The 19,512-nt window shown below is 34.2% G+C and overlaps 1 long non-coding RNA gene across 6 annotated transcripts in view; it reads right to left on the bottom strand.

Annotated features, from left to right (window-relative positions):
• LOC146406913 (uncharacterized) overlaps window positions 1-19,512 on the bottom strand; it is a 709,993-nt gene that overhangs the window by 252,173 nt on the left and 438,308 nt on the right. The window lies entirely within an intron of this gene.

Raw genomic sequence — 19,512 nt, 5'->3', positions numbered from 1 at the left:
CTCCCTAAGCAAACATTTATTTGCAAAATCAAGAAACTCAGCAATCCCATACATCATAAATAGAAAAACAAAAGTTAAAGACAATACTTTAAATGCAGTCAATGGAAAAAGACATTACTTTCAGAGGAGCAATAATGACACACTCGCCTGGCTTCTTAGTACACACAATGGTAGACAGAAAAAAACATAATAAAATCTTTAAAATTCTGAAACAAAGTACTAACTTAGAAATGTATATTCAGAAAAATATCCTCCAAAATTGTAGGATAATTCCTTTGTATTCTGTCTACTAACAAAATCACATGTTACATTTTGTTCCCCAAGTTAAAAGTTGTACTGAGGTGGGTGTCTATAATGAATGGTTGTGATTTTTTGAACTACTGTGACTGATGGCAATTATAATTACAGCAGGAAGGAACAAGCCATTGCTTTCATTATAACAACTAGGAAAGAAAAGAGAATTTAAAATAAAATTTGAAGGTATAAGAATTGTATAAATCAAGATAACTGAATAAAATGTGATCCTATAGAGGGAAGAGCCCTTCCTGGGGAAATGGAAATCACTAGCCAGTTTCTTCCTTGAAAGCATTTGCTAAGCCTGGGCAAGTTGATTATCAAGCTTGCCATAGTCAGAGCAACTATACTAGGAGACATGGTAGCCTACAAAAAGTGCCTGGCAGGTCTCTCTCTTGACATATTTTCCAGAGTTTAAATGTCCATGAAATGTGACACTAAGCATTTAACCTCCAAACATCAAACATCCAATAGGCCAAACTTTCAACAAAGCAGAGAGAATGGCCAGACTAAATTAAAGACGGGAAAAGTAATACCTCAGAGCATAAAGGCAATGTACTATTCTACAGTCATACAATGCTTAAGCAATCATGTCCCATTAAAAGGAGAGACTAACATAAAAACATAATTAATATTACCTATAAGACCTGTAAAAAGAGAGGTGTACTGAAAAAAACTGAATTTGCAACCCAGTTCTAACCTGACTCAACATCTAATTAGATTGAAGAATAAATTTTTCTTTCTTTTTTTCACTTTTTTTAGGGCTGCACCTGCAGCATATGGAGGTTCCCAGGCTAGGGGTTGAATCGGAGCTACAGCTGCTGGCCTACGCCACAGCCACAACACCACCAGATCCAAGCCATGTCTGCCACCTACACCACAGCTCATGGCAACGCTAGATCCTTAACCCACTGAGCAAGGCCAGGGATAGAACCTGCAACTTTATGGTTCCTAGTCAGATTCATTTCCAATGCACCACAATGGGAACTCCAGGAATAAATTTTTCAAAATATTTTCATAAAAGAAAATTTTCTAGGAATAAATGGTAATGACGTCTTTCTTTGTACATTGTATAGTAGCATACTATTAAATCATATGAGACAGGAGATGATTCATTAAATGTGACAATAATTAAGAGGAAAAATAGGTAGTAAAAGCAAAATAGGTAGTAAAAGCAAAAATAGGTAGTAAAAGGATTAGCTACATGCTAGGACTAATGTACAGGACCCTGAAAAAGCACTATCAAAATATATTGAAGAAAATGGACAAAATGAATTAAAAGATAGAGAATCTCAACAGATAATTAGAATATATAAAACGAACATTATATGCTGTAAAATTACAAAAATAAAATACATGATGTTAAAAAATCCATTAGATGATTTAACAACACACCAAAGAGAAAATAAAATTAATATTTACTAACACAGGTTTTTTAAAAAAAGGAAAATAAAAAATAGATAAATATTTGTATTTTAAATAAAAATTTGTTAATATTTATTAATAAATTGAGATTCAGAAAGACAGGAGTAGAAAAATTGATCTCATCCCATTTTCTTTTCTTTTTATTTTTTGGTCCACGTCTGTGTCATGTGGAAATTTCTGGGCCATGGATTAAACCTGCACCACAGCTTAATCAGAGTGATATCAGTGTCAGTACAAGATTCTCATGCTGAGGCATGAGGAACTCCAGAAAAAATTGAGAAGAAATGTTTAAGAGATAATTGTCAATGATTCTCAAAATCTGATTTTAAAAGATAAACAAAATATTAAAAATACTCAACAAATGCAGGAACATAAAAGGAAAGAAAACACATCAGAACACAAGTGGAAAAAAATCAAAGAAAAAAATACATATAGTTACTACATATAGTTAAAGATAACATATCCATTACACACAAATGAACAAGAAAGAAATGGCATATCTATCTATGAAAAGATGCAAATTATTGCTACCTTAGAATTCTACAAACAGGAAGAAAAAGAAACAAACAAGGAATGTTGGAATGAGAAGGAGATGGAATGTTCACAGATGACGTGATACTATACATAGAAAATCCTAAAGATGCTACCAGAAAACTGCTAGAGCTATTTAAGGGATTTTGTAATGTTGCAGGATACAAAATTAACACAGAGAAATGAATTACATTTCTATATAATAACAATGAAAAATCAGAAAGAGAAATTAGGGAAACAAGGCCAATTATCATTGCATCAGAAAGAATAAATATCTAGGAGGAAACCTACCTAAAGAGACAAAAGACCTATATTCTGAAAACTTTAAGACACTGATGAAAGAAATCAAAGACAACACAAAGAGATGGAAAGGTATACCATGATCTTGGAGTGGAAGAATCAGAATTGTCAAAATGACTTTATTATCCAAGGTAATCTACAAATTCTATGCAATTCCTATCAAGTTACCAGTGACATTTTTCACAGAACTTGAACCAAATATTTTAAAATTTGTATGGAAATGCAAAAGATCCCAAATACCCAAAGCAATATTTAAAAGAAAAATGGAACTGGAGGAATCAGGTTCCCTGACTTCAGACTATATTAAAAATCTAGAGTAATCTAAACAGTATGATATGGTCACAAAAAAAGCTATTAATGGAACAGGATAGAAAGCCCATAAATAAACCAAACTACCTATGGTCAACTAGTCTACAACAAAAGAGGCATAAACATAAAATGGAGGAAAGGCAGTCTCTTTAACAAGTGGTGCTGGGCAAACTGGACAGCTACATGTAAAAGAACGAAATTAGAATATCCTCTAACACCATACATAAAAACTCAAAATGTATTAAAGACCTAAAAATAAGGCCAAATACTATAAAACTCCTAGAGGAAAACATAGGCAGAACACTCTTTGATGTAAATTTCAGCAATATCTTTTTTGATTCACCTCTGAGAATAATGAAAATAAAAACAAAAATAAACCAATATGACCCAATTCAACTTAAAAGCTTTTGTACAGCAAAGGAAAACATAAAACGAAAATAAAAACAAACTGACAAAAAAATGAAAAGACACTCAAAGAAAGGGAGGAAATCTTTAGAAATGAAGCAATTGAAAAGAGCCTAATCTTCAAAATTTATAAACAGCTCATGGAGCTTTAAATCAAAAACGCAAATCATAAAATGGGCAGAAGATCTAAACAGATTTTTATCCAAAGAAGAGAGACAGAAGGCTAAAGAAGACATGAAAAGAAGCTCAAAATCACTAGATATTAGAGAAATCAAGGTCATAACTACTATAAGGTATCACTTTACAACATTCAGAATGACCATCAACAAAAAGTCTACAAAGAGTAAATGCTGGTGAGGGTGTGGGTGAAAAGGGAACTCTTCTACACTTTTGGTAGGAATGTAAATAGGTGGGACCACTATGGAAGACAGTATGGAGGTTCCTTAAAAAACTAAATATAGAACTATCATATCACTCCTGGACACATATCCAGAGAAAACTCTAATTTGAAAAGATACATATACCAATGTTTGTTGCCTACACTATTTACGATAGCCAAGACATGGAAGCAACCCAAATGTCCACTGACAGAAGAATGGGTAAAGAAGATGTGATACAAATGTACAATGGAATATTATTCAGCCATAAAAAAATAATGCAATAATGCCATTTTCAGCAATGTGGATGAACCTAGGGATTATCATCCTGAGTGAAGTCAGTCAAAGATCATATAATATCACTTATATGTTGACACTAATAAAAATGATACAAAAGAACTTATTTAAAAAACAGAAACAAACTCACAGATTTCAACACCTATCCTATCTTATGGTTACCACAGTTGAAACCACTGGGAAGAAGGAAGAATTGGGAGGGTGGGAATATATACACACTACTGTATAAAATGATGATTAACAAGAAGCTAATACATAGCCTAAGAAAATCTACCCAATCATGTGTAATAACTTATATGGGCAAAATTAATGGATATATTTTTATATATGACTGCTTTACTTTGCTGTAACCTGAAACTCACATAATTTTGTAACTCAACTATCTTCTAATAAAATTTACATAAAAAGACATAGATTACAGGTTATATGAAATGATAGAACTCAATGTTGTGCCTTTATAGGAGGTACACTTTAATCAAAAAGCATAAATGGATGAAAGTAAAAGAATAGAAAATCGTATTATTCAGGTACTAACAAATATTATTGAAGCTATATTAAAATCAGGAAAAGTATGTTTTAAGATGTAGTAATAGAAATCAAAATGTTTCTGATAAATAAGGGATAAAGGGTCACATCATCAAGAAGATAATAATTCTAAGATTGTATGAATCAAATAACATCTTCAAAATATCTGAAGCTAAAATTTAACAGAACCAAAAGAGAAATAAAATAATAACCATAGAAACTGTGCTACACCTCTCTTCAGTGTGCTACACTGAAATAAATCAATAGGCATAAAATCAATAAGCAGACTTAAAATCAATGAGAATATAAAATATTTGATCAACACTATTCACCATAGTGACCTAATTTGTTACATATGTATGTAACAAATAGTTAAATATTTAAATTGATGATGTACATGTCTACATGCTTTATACCCAATAACTGCAGAATATATATTTCATATATATATATATTTATATATAGTTCTCTGAAGTATACATGAATCATTTACCAAAATGAACCATATACTGAAACACAAAGATGTCTCAATATATCTCAAAGACTTTCAACATTTAGAGAATATTCTCTGACCACAGGATTAAACTAGAAATCAATAATAGAAAATTTCAAAAGCAACCAGCAACATAGTTCTGAAAAACCCATACATCAAAGGAGAAATCAAAATTAAAATAAAATATATTTTGAACTACATGAAATAGAAATTAAAACATGCCATAACTGTGAAATATAACTATGCCAGATCTTAAAGGGAAATATAGCTTTAAATGAACATATTAGAGAAGGATAGTTTGGAAAGCAATAATATAAACTTCCATATCAAGAAGCTAAATTCTAGCTGCCAGGTTTTTTAACTTCTAGAAAAACAACAGTCATTTTTTTTTCTTTTTAGGGCCACATCTGCAGCATATGGAGGTACCCAGGCTAGGGTTCCAATCAGAGCTGCAGCTGCCAGCCTATACCACAGCCACAACCAATAGGATCTGAGCTGAGTCTGAGGTCTACACTATAGCTCATGGCAGTGCCAGATATTTAATCCACTGAAAGAAGCCTGGATCAAAACCATGTTGTCATGGATACTAGTTAGGCTTGTTACAATTCAGCCACAATGGGGATTCCAAAATAACAGTAAATTTAACCAAAGAAAGTATATGGGGACAAAATGATAAAGACAAGGGCAATATAAATAAAACAGGAGAAAAAATACAATGAAAAATCTGTGAAGTTAAAAGCTGGCTCTTTGAAAAAGGCTAATCAAATTGATAAACAGCAACACAGTTTAAGAAAAAGGAAAAACAAAGGAAAACACTTACTGTCAACATCAAGAAAGAAAAAGGGGGCGTTCCCATCATGGCTCAGTGGTTAACGAATCCGACTAGGAACCATGAGGTTGCGGATTCTATCCCCGGCCTTGCTCAGTGGGTTAAGGATCTGGCGTTTCCGTGAGCTGTGGTGTAGGTCACAGACACGGCTTAGATCCCATGTTGTGTTGCTGTGGCTCTGGTGTAGGCCAGTGGCTACAGCTCTGATTCAACCCCTAGCCTGGGAACCTCCATATGCCATAAGACAACTACAGTTCTTACAGACATAATAATTTTCAAAGACACAACTTACCGAAACAGTCACACAAACAAACAGAAAAATGTCAGTGGCTCTCTATATGCTACAGTAATTGAGCTTGTAAAGACAATATTTCTCACCAAAAAAATAAAACCCCAAACATCCAAATACAGATAAGTTTAATTTTGAGTTTTTACTCACATTTTAAGGTAGAAAAAATTCTATATGAACACTTTCAGAGACTAGGCAGGTGGCAATATGTCCCAATTTTACTATGATACCAATATAATCCTTGTATCAAATGACGAGAACATCACAAAGAAAAAAAATACTTATAGATAAAAATTTCTCATGAATCTAGACACAATGCAGAATGAAAAAAAATAACAATCAAATCTGGTGATATATAAAAAGTATAATATAAAATAAACAGGTAGTTCCTGTCGTGGTGCAGTGGTTAATGAATCTGACTAGGAACCATGAGGTTGCGGGTTCGGTCCCTGCCCTTGCTCAGTGGGTTAAGGATCCGGAGCTCGGATCCCGCATTGCTGTGGCTCTGGCGTAGGCTGGCGGCTACAGCTCCGATTAGACCCCTAGCCTGGGAACCTCCCATATGCCGCGGGAGCGGCCCAAGAAATGGCAAGAAGACAAAAAAAAAATAAAATAAAATAAAATAAACAAATTTGAATTAATTACAGTAACGCAAAGTAGACTTGGTATTAAATAAAAAATGAATTCACCTCACTAAAGAAATAAAGGAGAAAAACTATATGATACTTTCTTAAAACAGCAAAGCATTTGATAAAATTCAGCAACTATTTACCATTAAGAAAATTAAATTAGTCAGCAAACTAAAAATAAAAGTAGGCACTGACAATTAGTAGGAAACAAACTCTCCTTTAATAGTTTGCCTATCTGTATAATAATAAAAACATCAATCCCTTTAAACCATACACTAAAGTCAATTTCAGGAGAATCATATATCTAAATGTGAGAGGTAAAATTAAAACAAAATTCTAGAAAACAATAAAAGAAAACATCTTTAAGATTTTAGGGGCAAGCTAAAGTTTCTTATCAAGGAAAATGTTGTTGGACTACTTAAGTATTTTTAAAGTCTCTTTATTTTCAGACAATATTAACGAAGTTAAAAAGCAAGCCACAGAAAGACAACCCACAGAATGAGAGAAAATATTTGCAAATGAAGCAACAGACAAGGAATTAATCTCCAAAATTTATAAACACCTTCTGCAGCTCATACCAAAAAAAAAAAAAAAAAAAATCAAAAAATGGGCAGAAGATCTAAAAAGAGAATTCTCCAAAGACATATGGACGGCCAAAAAACACATGAAAAAGATGCTCAACATCACTCATTATTAGAGAAATGCAAATCAAAATCACTATGAGGTACCACCTTACACTGGCCAGAATAGCCATCATCAAAAAGTCTACCAACAATAAATGCTCAAGAGAGTGTGGAGAAAAGGGAACCCTATCACACTGTTGGTAGGAATGTAAATTGGTGCAACCACTATGGAAAACAGAATGGAGATTCCTCAGAAAACTAAAAATAGAACTACCATTTGATCCAGCAATCCCACTCCTGGGCATCTATCCAGAGAAAAAACCATGACTTGAAAAGACACATGTACTCCGATGTTCATTGTAGCACTCTTTTCAATAGCCAAGACATGGAAACAACCTAAATGTCCATTGACAGAGGAGTGGATCAAGAAGATGTGGTACATATCCACAATGGAACATTACTCCATTAAAAGGAATGAAATACCGGCATTTTTAGCAATATGGATGGACCTAGAAATCATCATCTTAAGTGAAGTCAGTCAATGAGACACCAACATCAAATGCTATCACATACATGTGGAATCTAAAAAAAGGATACAATGAACTTTTCTTTGCAGAACAGATACTGACTCATGAAAAGTTATGTTCTCCAAATAAGACAGGGTGAGGAGTGGGGGATGCAATGAGGGTTTGGAATCAAAATGCTATAAAATTGGGTTGTGATGATCATTATACAACTATAAATGTAATATAATTCACTGAGTAATTGTAAACAATTAAAAGAAATTAAAATCAGGCCACAGAGTACAAGAATATATATTTAATACATACAAATAACAAATTACTTGTGTTCAAACTATGTAAAATTTGCTGGCCATCAATAGGGGAAAACAAACTTTCTAGTTTAAAAAATGATAAAAAACATTTATAAGAACACATAAGAGAAAATCCAAGTGCTCGGTTATAATAATACCCAGTATCTATGTGCTCTACTTTGTCAGGGAAGGGCAAATGAAATTAACATATGATATGTAACTACTGACTCACCATCAGAATGGTTAAAACAAAAACATGACAGTAACAAGCACTGAGGAAGACAAAGAACAACTGAAATTCTCATATATTGTGTAGAAGAGCAAATTAGTACAACTTCCTTGGAAAACTTGTGGCATATGTCAAAAGACAAAACATGGAAATATATCCCATGACCCACCATTTGCACCCTTATGTATATGGCTACAGAAACCCAAACTATGTATGCCCAAAATATAAAAATATTCAGAGAAATATTTTTAAAATAAAAAAATTGTCCATCTATAATAGATGAACAAAATTGAGCTATATTAATAAAATGGAATAGTATACTGAAATAAAAATCTATATTGTTCTAACATACACAATAATTATCTATTAATCTCAAAAATATTCCATGAAAGATGCTAGACACAAAAAGGAGTAGCAACTATAACATTCAATTTATATGAAATTACTAAAATAAAATAAAAATTAATCTATTATGTAAAAGCTAGGGAAGTAGCTACCTTTAGAGAAGAGGGCAGAGTTAATAGTTTAAAGGCTTTTGAAATGCTATAATATTCTATTTCACAGTTGGCATAGTAGATACATAGGTTTGCCTATACATCAATCCTTGGACTTAGGTTTTGTGTACCTTTCAACATATGCTTTTTAGACTAATTTAAAAATAGAAGATAAGTTATTTAATGTTCTTGTTATATAAAAATAGAATGAAACAGATTCTTAATGGGATAATCATAACCAATAAACACTAATTAATTGATGTGTGTTAACCTAGGCTTGTGAATCTACAAAAATGATTTGGTTAACATTTCCTAAAAAAAATTTGAGAAATGCTGGTATAATCATTGTTAAAATGACCAACTGGATGAAGCAAATACATAGGAGTGTAAAATTATATTCAAAAGAATCCTCACAGATTCAATATTGTGCAGTTTGATAATATTAAAATCACATTTAATATAAATAAACTGAGGGCCTGCACTCTGTTCAAAATATATTCTAAACTAATCTTGGGCAAGGGGGCAAAAAGTAATAGTGTCTAATATTAGGTTTTCTCGAAGCAGACAATTAGGCCAAATTTGAAGTATAAGATGCTTATTAAGGATCAACATACGTGAAAAGGCAGGGCGAAGAGTGGAAGAAGTACTGGGCAGAAGAAAAAGTGAACTAAAGCTTTGGTCAACCCACTGGGAAGTTATGGAGGAAGTACTGTCCATCAGTCAGCTCTTTTTGGACAGCAATGGCCAGGGCTTTATACCTGTGCCTTCTTCACACCCCAAGAATGTGAGCTGCTCTGGGAAGTCATGGTTGAGGTTCTGCTCTATAGCTGACTCTGAGCCTGAAGGAATTAATAGCTAGAAGATGTTTTCAGATTTCACTTTCCTCACCTGGGTAGCAGGTGGAAGAGGGATCCAAGTAGAACATTTCTATGTCTATGACATACATGGAAAAAAATGGTACATATTCAGAAAAGAGTAAGCAGGACAGTGATTATGCGAATATTCATGAAACCACGTCGTATATGGAATTCATCATGTCTAACCTAGAGAAGGGAAAGAATTAGGAGGTGTTTTCAATTATCTGAAAAATCGCAAGATGGGAGAGGTTTTAAATGTTATGTGTCAGATGAAAATTAGGACCAACTGACCAATTATTTATAGGCATACATATGTACAGTATAGTGGACAATGTTACTATTATAACTTAGATTACTTTTGTGATGCAGTAAGCTCCATACTTGAAGGCACCCAGGCAAACCAGGATAACCACTTCTCTGGAATGCTGTAGAGGATATGTAGAAAACAAAGAGAAGACCTGACTATTGACATCATGGCTCCTACCAGCTTTAACAGGCCCTGATTTCCAGTAGCCACCAGTCAAGAAACTTTAAAACAAAAATGTAAATAAATTAGATGCCATGTAAATTGGAGTAACAATTATAAGAATGTTTATCTTGATAAGTGGAAGTACTATTAAAAATAAGAGATTAATACCCTTCAAGTATAGTAAAGGGTATTAATTTCAGAAGAGATTAAAGGAGAAATGGCATTGGTTGGCTAAGATTTATGAAGTTCTATCAGAACTGGAGAAATGTGGAACAGGAAGGTCAAACTGACTTCAGATGAAACATATGAACTATGTATGGGACATATTATAGAGTATCCAAGTGGGGGAAAAAGGGAAATATGCAAAAGATGTGATAGAATCAAGAGAAAATGTTAATGTATTTTTAATTGACCTCACTCCCTTGATGCTTTTTTTTTTTTTTTTTTGGTCATGCCCAAAGCATATGGAAGTTGCTTGGCCAGGGATCAACCTGTGCCACAGCGGCAACCTGAGCCCCTGCAGTGATAATACCAGATCCTTAACCCACTGAGCCTGAATCCTCCCTTGATGATTTTATATGTTGTAGATGGAGTTGTTTTTTGTCATCCCTAATAATAGCTGTGTATTTACAAAGTAAAAATAACATTTAATCCAGACAATTCATTGGAAAAAAAATAAAAAATAAAAAACAAACCTCAAGGGGTTGTGAATAGCCTCGATCAATTAGTCCCATCAAAACAGTAGATCTGGTAGTTTCGGGTTCTGTTTTTACTTAATATGCTGCTATTGTTAATTTTTTCATTTGAATATGTGGCAAATCTATGGGTTCCTATCTTCAGAGTGTAGGATGGATCCAAATGTCAACTTAAAAAATACCTCTATAATTTGTCTACTCATCTAAGCTGCTGACTCCAAAATACTGCATTGTTTTGCTGTATTTTGACATGATTCAAATGTTATCTGCCTAGGCTGGTGTTTTAGAATTGAAAAGCTTAGAAACAACTAGTCCTCGCTTCCATGATTATCTCTCTGACCCACCTTCCAGAGATGAAAGGAATAAATATATTTTGCTGCTCTACTAATATGCAAATTCAAGCTCCCTGCATTGAGACCTCTGGAGTGCATATTATTGTAACTGATGGGGAAGTAGAACCTGGTGGAAATGCTCTTGGCTTTGACATAAGAATGGATGATTAAAATAAAATTGCACTTCTCTGGTGCTGTTAAACATTGGCCAGCTGCCCAAATTCAGGGGCACACATTCTGTTCGGCTTAGCTTCTTTCCTGACACCTTGCACCACTGAGCACAGACTTCCCCGGCCTGTTACTTCAGATGTGCTAGGATTGATATATTTATCCCGCCTCATTGCCTGTGAGTACCTAAGGCATTAAAGAAAGATTAACCTGCAGGTATGATGAACACTGGGGACACTTACATTAGATGTCACTTCTTGAAACATTACCTTTCAAAGATGGTGCACACACAGACAGACAGACAGACACACATACACACACACGCCAGACTGAAATGGAATCTGTACTATGTAAGCAGTTTTAACCATTTTCTAGAGGATTGAAATTTGTGTAAATGTGACAAATTACAAAATACAACTTGTAGATTTTATATTTAATTAATAGCTGCAGGCACTGCAGTCAAGCTACATAACAGTAGCAGAGGATCCTGTGAATTGTTCAGGGTGTGGGAAAGATCTATGAAATTCTTACTTTATGTAGCATACCAAAAACTGAAACTTTTTTTAAACTAGTTTTTTAAAAAAATTTTCCTTTCCTCACCTTCACTCTCCAATTGATTAGTAGTTTGGTTGCATTTTTATTTAATTACGTAGTATGGCTACCTAGGAGTTAAATCATAATGTAGTGAATAAGACTGCAGACACAGAATTGCCACAGTTGTATCTGTGACTTAGGGCTTCTATGTCTTTGCCTCAGTTTCCTCACCTATTAAAAACAAACAAACAACCCTTAGCTATTCTCTCATAGGGTTGCTGTGAGAACTAAATGATTTAATATTAAATAAGCAACTGGGACACTACCTGATACACATATGTTAAGGTCAGCTACTATGATTAAACTGAACAGACAGTGGATATACTGAGTATTCATGAAACCATGACATATATGAAACTGCTGTGTTTATCCTCAAGAAAAGGAAAATTGAAGGCAAAGTCGAAGCTGTTTACATGTCTGAGAAGATACTAAATGGTTAAAACTTTAAACTTAATAGTCTCTGTAGTTTTGATTCTTGCAGTTTCAGAAAATATTACATGGAAGATTCCAGAAGTAAATAATCCACATATTTTATGGAGTTCCCACTGTGGTGCAGTGGGTTAAGAACTTGGCTGCAGCAGCTCTGACCACTATGGAGGTGTGGGTTCTATCCCCAGCCTGGAGCAGTGGATTAAGGGACTCAACATTACTGTAGCTGCAGGTTGGATTTGATCTCTGGCCTAGGAACTTCTGTATGCTGTAGATGCAGCAACAAAAAAATTTATGTTTTAAATTTTATACTATTCTGAATAACTTGATGAAATCTTGTGCTATCCCAATCCATCCCACCTGGGGATGTAAATCATCCCTTTGTCCAAAGAATCCCACTTTTAGTTCTGAGTCTCCACTATCAGATGAATGTCACAGCATCACAGTGCTTGCTTTCAGTAATCCTTATTTTACTTAGTAATGGCTCCAAAGTGCAAGAGTGGTGATACTGACAAATGAGATATGCCAAAAAGAGAAGCCATAAAGTGCTTCTTTTGTGTGAAAAGGTGAAAATTCTTATTAGGAAAAAAATATGTTATGCTGAGGTTGGTAAGAACTATATTTAAGAACAAATATTCTATCACTGAAATTATGAGGAAGGAACAGTAAATTCATGCTAATTCTGTGTTGTACCTCAAGTACTTAATTAAAATGGATAAAGTATCTTTATAGTATTTGTACAGTAAAATGTGTCCTACTGTACATTTAACTTGTAGAGTAAGATTTTGAGAGGTCACATTCAAATGTTTTATATATATTTTTTTTTCCATGAACTCCAAAAATATGTTTATTCTCAATTCAGTCTTCTCTCAGTGAAACATCATTTCTTATAATCTAAGGATAAAAGATCGGGGGATAGAAATAGAAGAAACAAAGAAATAATTTTCCTGATCTTTAATACCCTGTTCTTTAATTTTATAAGCAAATCACAGACTACTTAAAAAAATTAAAAATTCAATTCTAAAACAGTATACACTAAATAGGTGGAGCCTAACAGTGGAGCCAAGATTTTACCTTCAACAACATACCTGGAGAATCTGCTCTCTCATAACTACTTCATCAAACTGTTTTTCAAACTCAAAACCTCTTTGAGCCTTTGTCAATGATCCACCCAGTCTTCATGTGAAAATTCACGTGTACTTATTACAAAAGAAATGCTCTTTGAAAACAGAAACTGTTTGATGCCTTGATAAAAGCAAGATAGATGTTTTTTTCACTTTGTTTAAAGTTTTTTTAATTTATTTTTTATTGTTATTTCCCCCAACACATTTCTGACAATGATAAATTAGTGATATTTGATTGCTATCAATGAAAATGATTCTTAGTAATTTATAACCTAGATAATTTTGTAAAATTATATAAATGAAGTAATTCATAGAGCTCAAAGGAAACCTGCAGTTTTGGCAATAAGGGTGCAGGGACAAGGCGAAACTTTCAGGCCCTCATGAGTGGAATAATTTCCTCTCCTTGTATCATTTCACTAAATATCCAAATTTCAGTCTGATTGGCTGAACTTATATCCCATGTCTACCTCCTGGCCATTAAGAAACTTGGCACCTTGATCATTAATTTCACTAGGGCCATTTGAAAAAAAGAAGAAATAGTTCCCCAAAGATCAAGTTCCTGTTATAAAAAGAGGATGAGGTGAGAAAGCAGTGGCAACAGCTGTCTGGATAAATATCTACTGCTATTAAAATGAATTGATGCAATGATTTTGAAAATCTCATAAAATGAGCCTACCTGTTGATCAAAAACTACTCTTAAGGAATACAAAAATATAATACCTTTTAAAATTGCACCTCACAAAATCAAATACCTCGGAGTACACCTGACCAAGGAGGTAAAGGACCTATATGCCAAGAACTATAAAACTTTAATCAAAGAAATCAAAGAAGATGTAAAGAAATGGAAAGATATTCCATGTTCCTGGATTGGGAAAATCAATATTGTAAAAATGGCCATCCTACCCAAAGCAATCTACAGATTCAATGCAATCCCTATCAAATTACCCATGACATTTTTCACAGAACTAGAACAAACAATCCAAACATTTAGATGGAACAACAAAAGACCCAGAATTGCCAAAACAATCCTGAGGAACAAAAACCAAGCAGGAGGCATAACTCTCCCAGACTTCAAGAAATACACAAAGCCACAGTCATCAAAACAGTGTGGTATTGGTACCAAAACAGACAGACAGACCAATGGAACAGAATAGAGAATCCGGAAATAAACCCTGACACCTATGGTCAATTAATCTTTGACAAGGGAGGCAAGAACATAAAATGGGAAAAGGAAAGTCTATTCAGCAAGCATTGCTGGGAAACCTGGACAGCTGCATGCAAAGCAATGAAACTAGAACACACCCTCACACCATGCACAAAAATAAACTCAAAATGGCTGAAAGACTTAAATATACAACAGGACACCATCAAACTCCTAGAAGAAAACATAGGCAAAACACTCTCTGACATCAACCTCATGAATATTTTCTCAGGTCAGTCTCCCAAAGCAATAGAAATAAGAGCAAAAATAAACCCATGGGACCTCATCAAACTGAAAAGCTTTTGCACAGCAAAGGAAACCAAAAAGAAAACAAAAAGACATCTTACAGAATGGGAGAAAATAGTTTCAAATGATGCAACCGACAAGGGCTTAATCTCTAGAATATATAAACAACTTATACAACCCAACAGCAAAAAAAACCAATCAAGCAATGGAAAAATGGGCAAAATGAGAAAAAACCAATCAAGCAATGAGAAATGAATAGACATTTCTCCAAAGAAGATATACAGATGGCCAGCAAACACATGAAAAAATGGGCAAAATGAGAAATGAATAGACATTTCTCCAAAGAAGATATACAGATGGCCAGCAAACACATGAAAAAATGCTCAACATCGCTGATTATAAGAGAAATGCAAATCAAAACTACCATGAGATATCACCTCACACCAGTCAGAACGGTCATCATTAAGAAGTCCACAAATAACAAGTGCTGGAGGGGCTGTGGAGAAGAGGGAACCCTCCTGCACTGCTGGTGGGAATGTAAACTGGTACAGCCACTATGGAGAACAGTTTGGAGATACCTTAGAAATCTATATATAGAACTTCCATATGAACCCGCAATCCCACTCTTGGGCATCTATCCGGACAAAACTCTACTTAAAAGAGACACGTACACCCGCATGTTCATTGCAGCACTATTCACAATAGCCAGGACATGGAAACAACCCAAATGTCCATCAACAGAGGATTGAATTCGGAAGAGGTGGTATATATACACAATGGAATACTACTCAGCGATAAAAAAGAATGACATAATGCCATTTGCAGCAACATGGATGGAACTAGAGAATCTCATACTGAGTGAAATGAGCCAGAAAGGCAAAGACAAATACCATATGATATCACTTATCACTGGAATCTAATATCCAGCACAAATGAACATCTCAGAAAACAAAATTATGGACTTGGAGAAGAGACTTGTGGCTGCCTGATGGGAGAGGGAGGGAGTGGGAGGGATCGGGAGCTTGGGCTTATCAGACACAACTTAGAATAGATTTACAAGGAGATCCTGCTGAATAGCATTGAGAACTTTGTCTAGCTACTCATGTTGCAACAGAAGAAAGGGTGGGGGAAAAATGTAATTGTAATGTATACATGTAAGGATAACTTGACCCCCTTGCTGTACAGTGGGAAAATTTAAAAAAAATTATTAAAAAAAAAACTGCTCTTAGACACAGAAAGTGGGAGGAGGGCAATGTGTAATTCATTCATAAGATAGCTACAAGGACAATCACTACACATCACTAAGTTTATTCAACCTCCCCTGAATCCTACCTCATCCCTACCTGCATATTATGCTTTCAGAACAGGATCAGTCCTTTCCTAGATAAGCAAGGTTGGAGCTGATGAATTCCAAAGCTTCCATCATAGAAATTGATTTAATGTGAGGTCCTGAAAAGCTCTTTTCTAGTTTAGCTCAGTTAAAATTTAAAATTACTTCTCTATCTTTATTTAATTAATTTCCTTCTGGAACTTACTCTCAAAGTAGAGTAAACTTTTGTCCAGGACAGGACATTTGTAATTAGGCATTGGAATTTTCTTGCCATTACCTGAACATTTACCATAACATTTCACTCATTTTATTTCTCTGCTAAACATGCTTCTGTTGCCTATTAGATAAAGTTCAAATTCCTAGTTATAGCCTAATTTTCCAGTTGCGCATTACTCCAAAATTCAAGACTTATCTACTGTGTTATGTTGCCTCTTCTCCAAAAAGAAAATAAGTCAACTTGGAGTTCCTGTCATGACTCAGTGGTTAACGAATCCGACTAGTATCCATGAGGATGTGGGTTCGATCCCTGGTCTCACTCAGTGGGTTAAGGATCCAGCATTTCTGTGAGCTGTGGTGTAGGTCACAGACATAGCTTGGATCCCACGTTGCTGTGGCTGTGGTTTAGCCATCAGCTGCAGCTCCAATTGGACCCCTAGCCTGGGAACCTCCATATGTCATGGATTTGGCCCTAAAAAAAAAAAAAAAAAAAAAAAGAAAGAAAGAAAGAAAGAAGTCAACTATATTCCAATATAGTTTATTTTTTAAAAAAAGAAAGAAAATTAGGGTAGATACAGTCACCTCTGGAGTACTGGGTGAGTAAAAAGAGACCTATCTCTAAAGAAAATCAACGTGAAAGGAAGACAAAGATAAAGGACTTCCTAAAAGGCAAAGTGAAAAACAATGAAACAAAGAGTCAGGTTGAAAAACCAGGAAAGTTTATATTGCAGAAAATAACAGGACATGGCACAATGTCTAGCTTGAAACAGCTACTTAATATTCAGCTACTTAATATTCAATAACTAGCTAAGTAGAAAACTATAGTCATGAAACAAGGTTTAATTTATTCCTTGAAGAAATCTTGACAATTATTGTTCACCACTCTCTTTAGGAGTATTTACGGATATTTATGGAATGGTAAATAAAAACCTGAAATCACTCAAATGACATTTTTCAATTATGTTGAACAGAATCCAACCTGAGACCTATTTTTTATGTTGTGTTGATTTATTCTAATTAAATCAAGGTAGTGAATACAACATAATTTGATGATTATATACCTAAGGTCTTAATCATACTTTCTTCTCCTAGAAAACTGCTTACAAGCAAAAATTGCCAATTCATTGAAAGCCTTGACAACACAATCCATCAAAGATGAACTGCTGACTAGATTCTGCATTTAATATTTGGAAATATTCTGACTGGAGCACTTCATAAATGCATTACCATTTTCACTTGATAGACAACAAAAAATACATTCCTGGGCATATATGCAAGTGCTCAAAGCATAGAAATTACCATAAGTAATAAGTGCAAAAGAAAGTTTTAAATTCAATTAGTACTTTCTGACGAAAGAATAAGGCTGAAACTCATTGAAGACAAACCATTGGGGTAATCCTTCCAGATGATATTTTAAAGTAGAAGTATCATAAAATTAATTTTTACAGGCCTGGCTCATCAGGCGTATTTATAGGCTATAGAGTATACCATTAATCAATCTGTTCACTTAAGGCATAAAGAAGAGAACAACAATAAATAAGAGACTCTTGTTCAATTGAAGTCATTGGAATATTTAGAATTGACTCAATTCTGTAATCAAGGTCAATTCACCTCATATCTATTATATTCCATTTAGAGAGCTTCCTTACATAATACCTTATCCAACCTATTTTCTCCTGAGTAAAATAACTTAAAGAATAGGAAAACATAGCACTTTTCTAGTCAACGTACATTATTATTAAAATGATATATTTGATCACCCATAAATTCACAAGTAGTTTTGTTGGATTTAGTTCTCAACGTAGGGCATGATCTATCTTATTTAGTATGCTATTTAGCCTATCAAGTGACAGATGTATTTTCTCTTATGAAACTGAATGAAGGAGCATATGAATTGTGTGTCCAATAACTAGTCACCTACGGAGCACCTTGATTAATGATGATGTTTTCACCTCTGCTCTCCCCCATTCATAGTCCACAGTTCGGTAATCTAGTCCAATGACAGAGTCTATTGTGCAGTGCTATCAGATGTACTTTCTGATGGTTGAAGGAGTCTCCTTAATCATCTTCAGTTAGACTATCCACTTAGAAATCCACACAGGCTAAAACTTCTAAAGTAGTACTGTCTTGGTAAAATGTTCTGGTTTTCTTCATGATATGGTATCATTTTCCCCTAAATCGGATGGCAGTCTATTCTTACAGTTAAGTTTTATCAAATGACTTCTTTAGATTATGATTTTATGGCCTCAATAAGCAACTGATGGAAGAAAAGTTGTAAGGTACTGAACTGTGGTCTACAGTAGATGCCACATTTTCATCTCAACTTTGCATGTCCTACTCTTTTGGGGATCGATTAACACCTTGCCATTTCAATTATGAAAGTTTAAGAAAAAAGAACTTTCTCGGGTATAAAATATGCACTGTGCCAGGTATGCAAATCTAAGGGCAAAGAAACATTTCCTTACTATAAACAAAACTATTTATAATTGTGCCCTATATGTTATTTTTCCAAGAATCCCTTTTCCTACTTATTATTGACTACTCAATTTACTTCAGCTTGAATTGTCAAAATTATTTTTGGTGAGAGTGCTGCTTCATATTACTAAATCTAATGGTTATAATTTTTTACTCATCTTACTGCAATTATCAGAGGTATTTGATAGAGGTGTCTATTCCCTCTTTGTAGAAAAACCCTTACTTTCATGACATAATATTCCACTGTTTTGTCTCTGAATTTTCAGAGCCATTTTCATTTCACCTTTGTAAGAACTTCTTCCTCTCCCAATCCCTGAAGTCTGCCATCTTTCAAGACCAGATTAAGCAATCTGTTCTTCCCGTTCAATACTCTCTCTTCCTCATCTTCTCCACCCATGCTGCATTTCAATTTTATATTGAACACCAGCAAAATTATTTATTGAATTAAGCCTCTCCCTGACCACCATCTATCTCCACCTGAATACCTTATTTTTTTAACGCTAACCTTTCTTT

Source organism: Sus scrofa, chromosome 1 (genome assembly GCF_054392235.1).
Source record: "Sus scrofa isolate SSC_HxYL_T2T_F1_AM1 chromosome 1, Sscrofa_HxYL_maternal_Yorkshire_Landrace_v2.0, whole genome shotgun sequence".
Lineage (NCBI taxonomy): Eukaryota > Metazoa > Chordata > Mammalia > Artiodactyla > Suidae > Sus > Sus scrofa.
The sequence above is the reverse complement of the archived record's forward strand: the minus strand, read 5'-3'. Positions and strand labels throughout refer to the sequence as shown.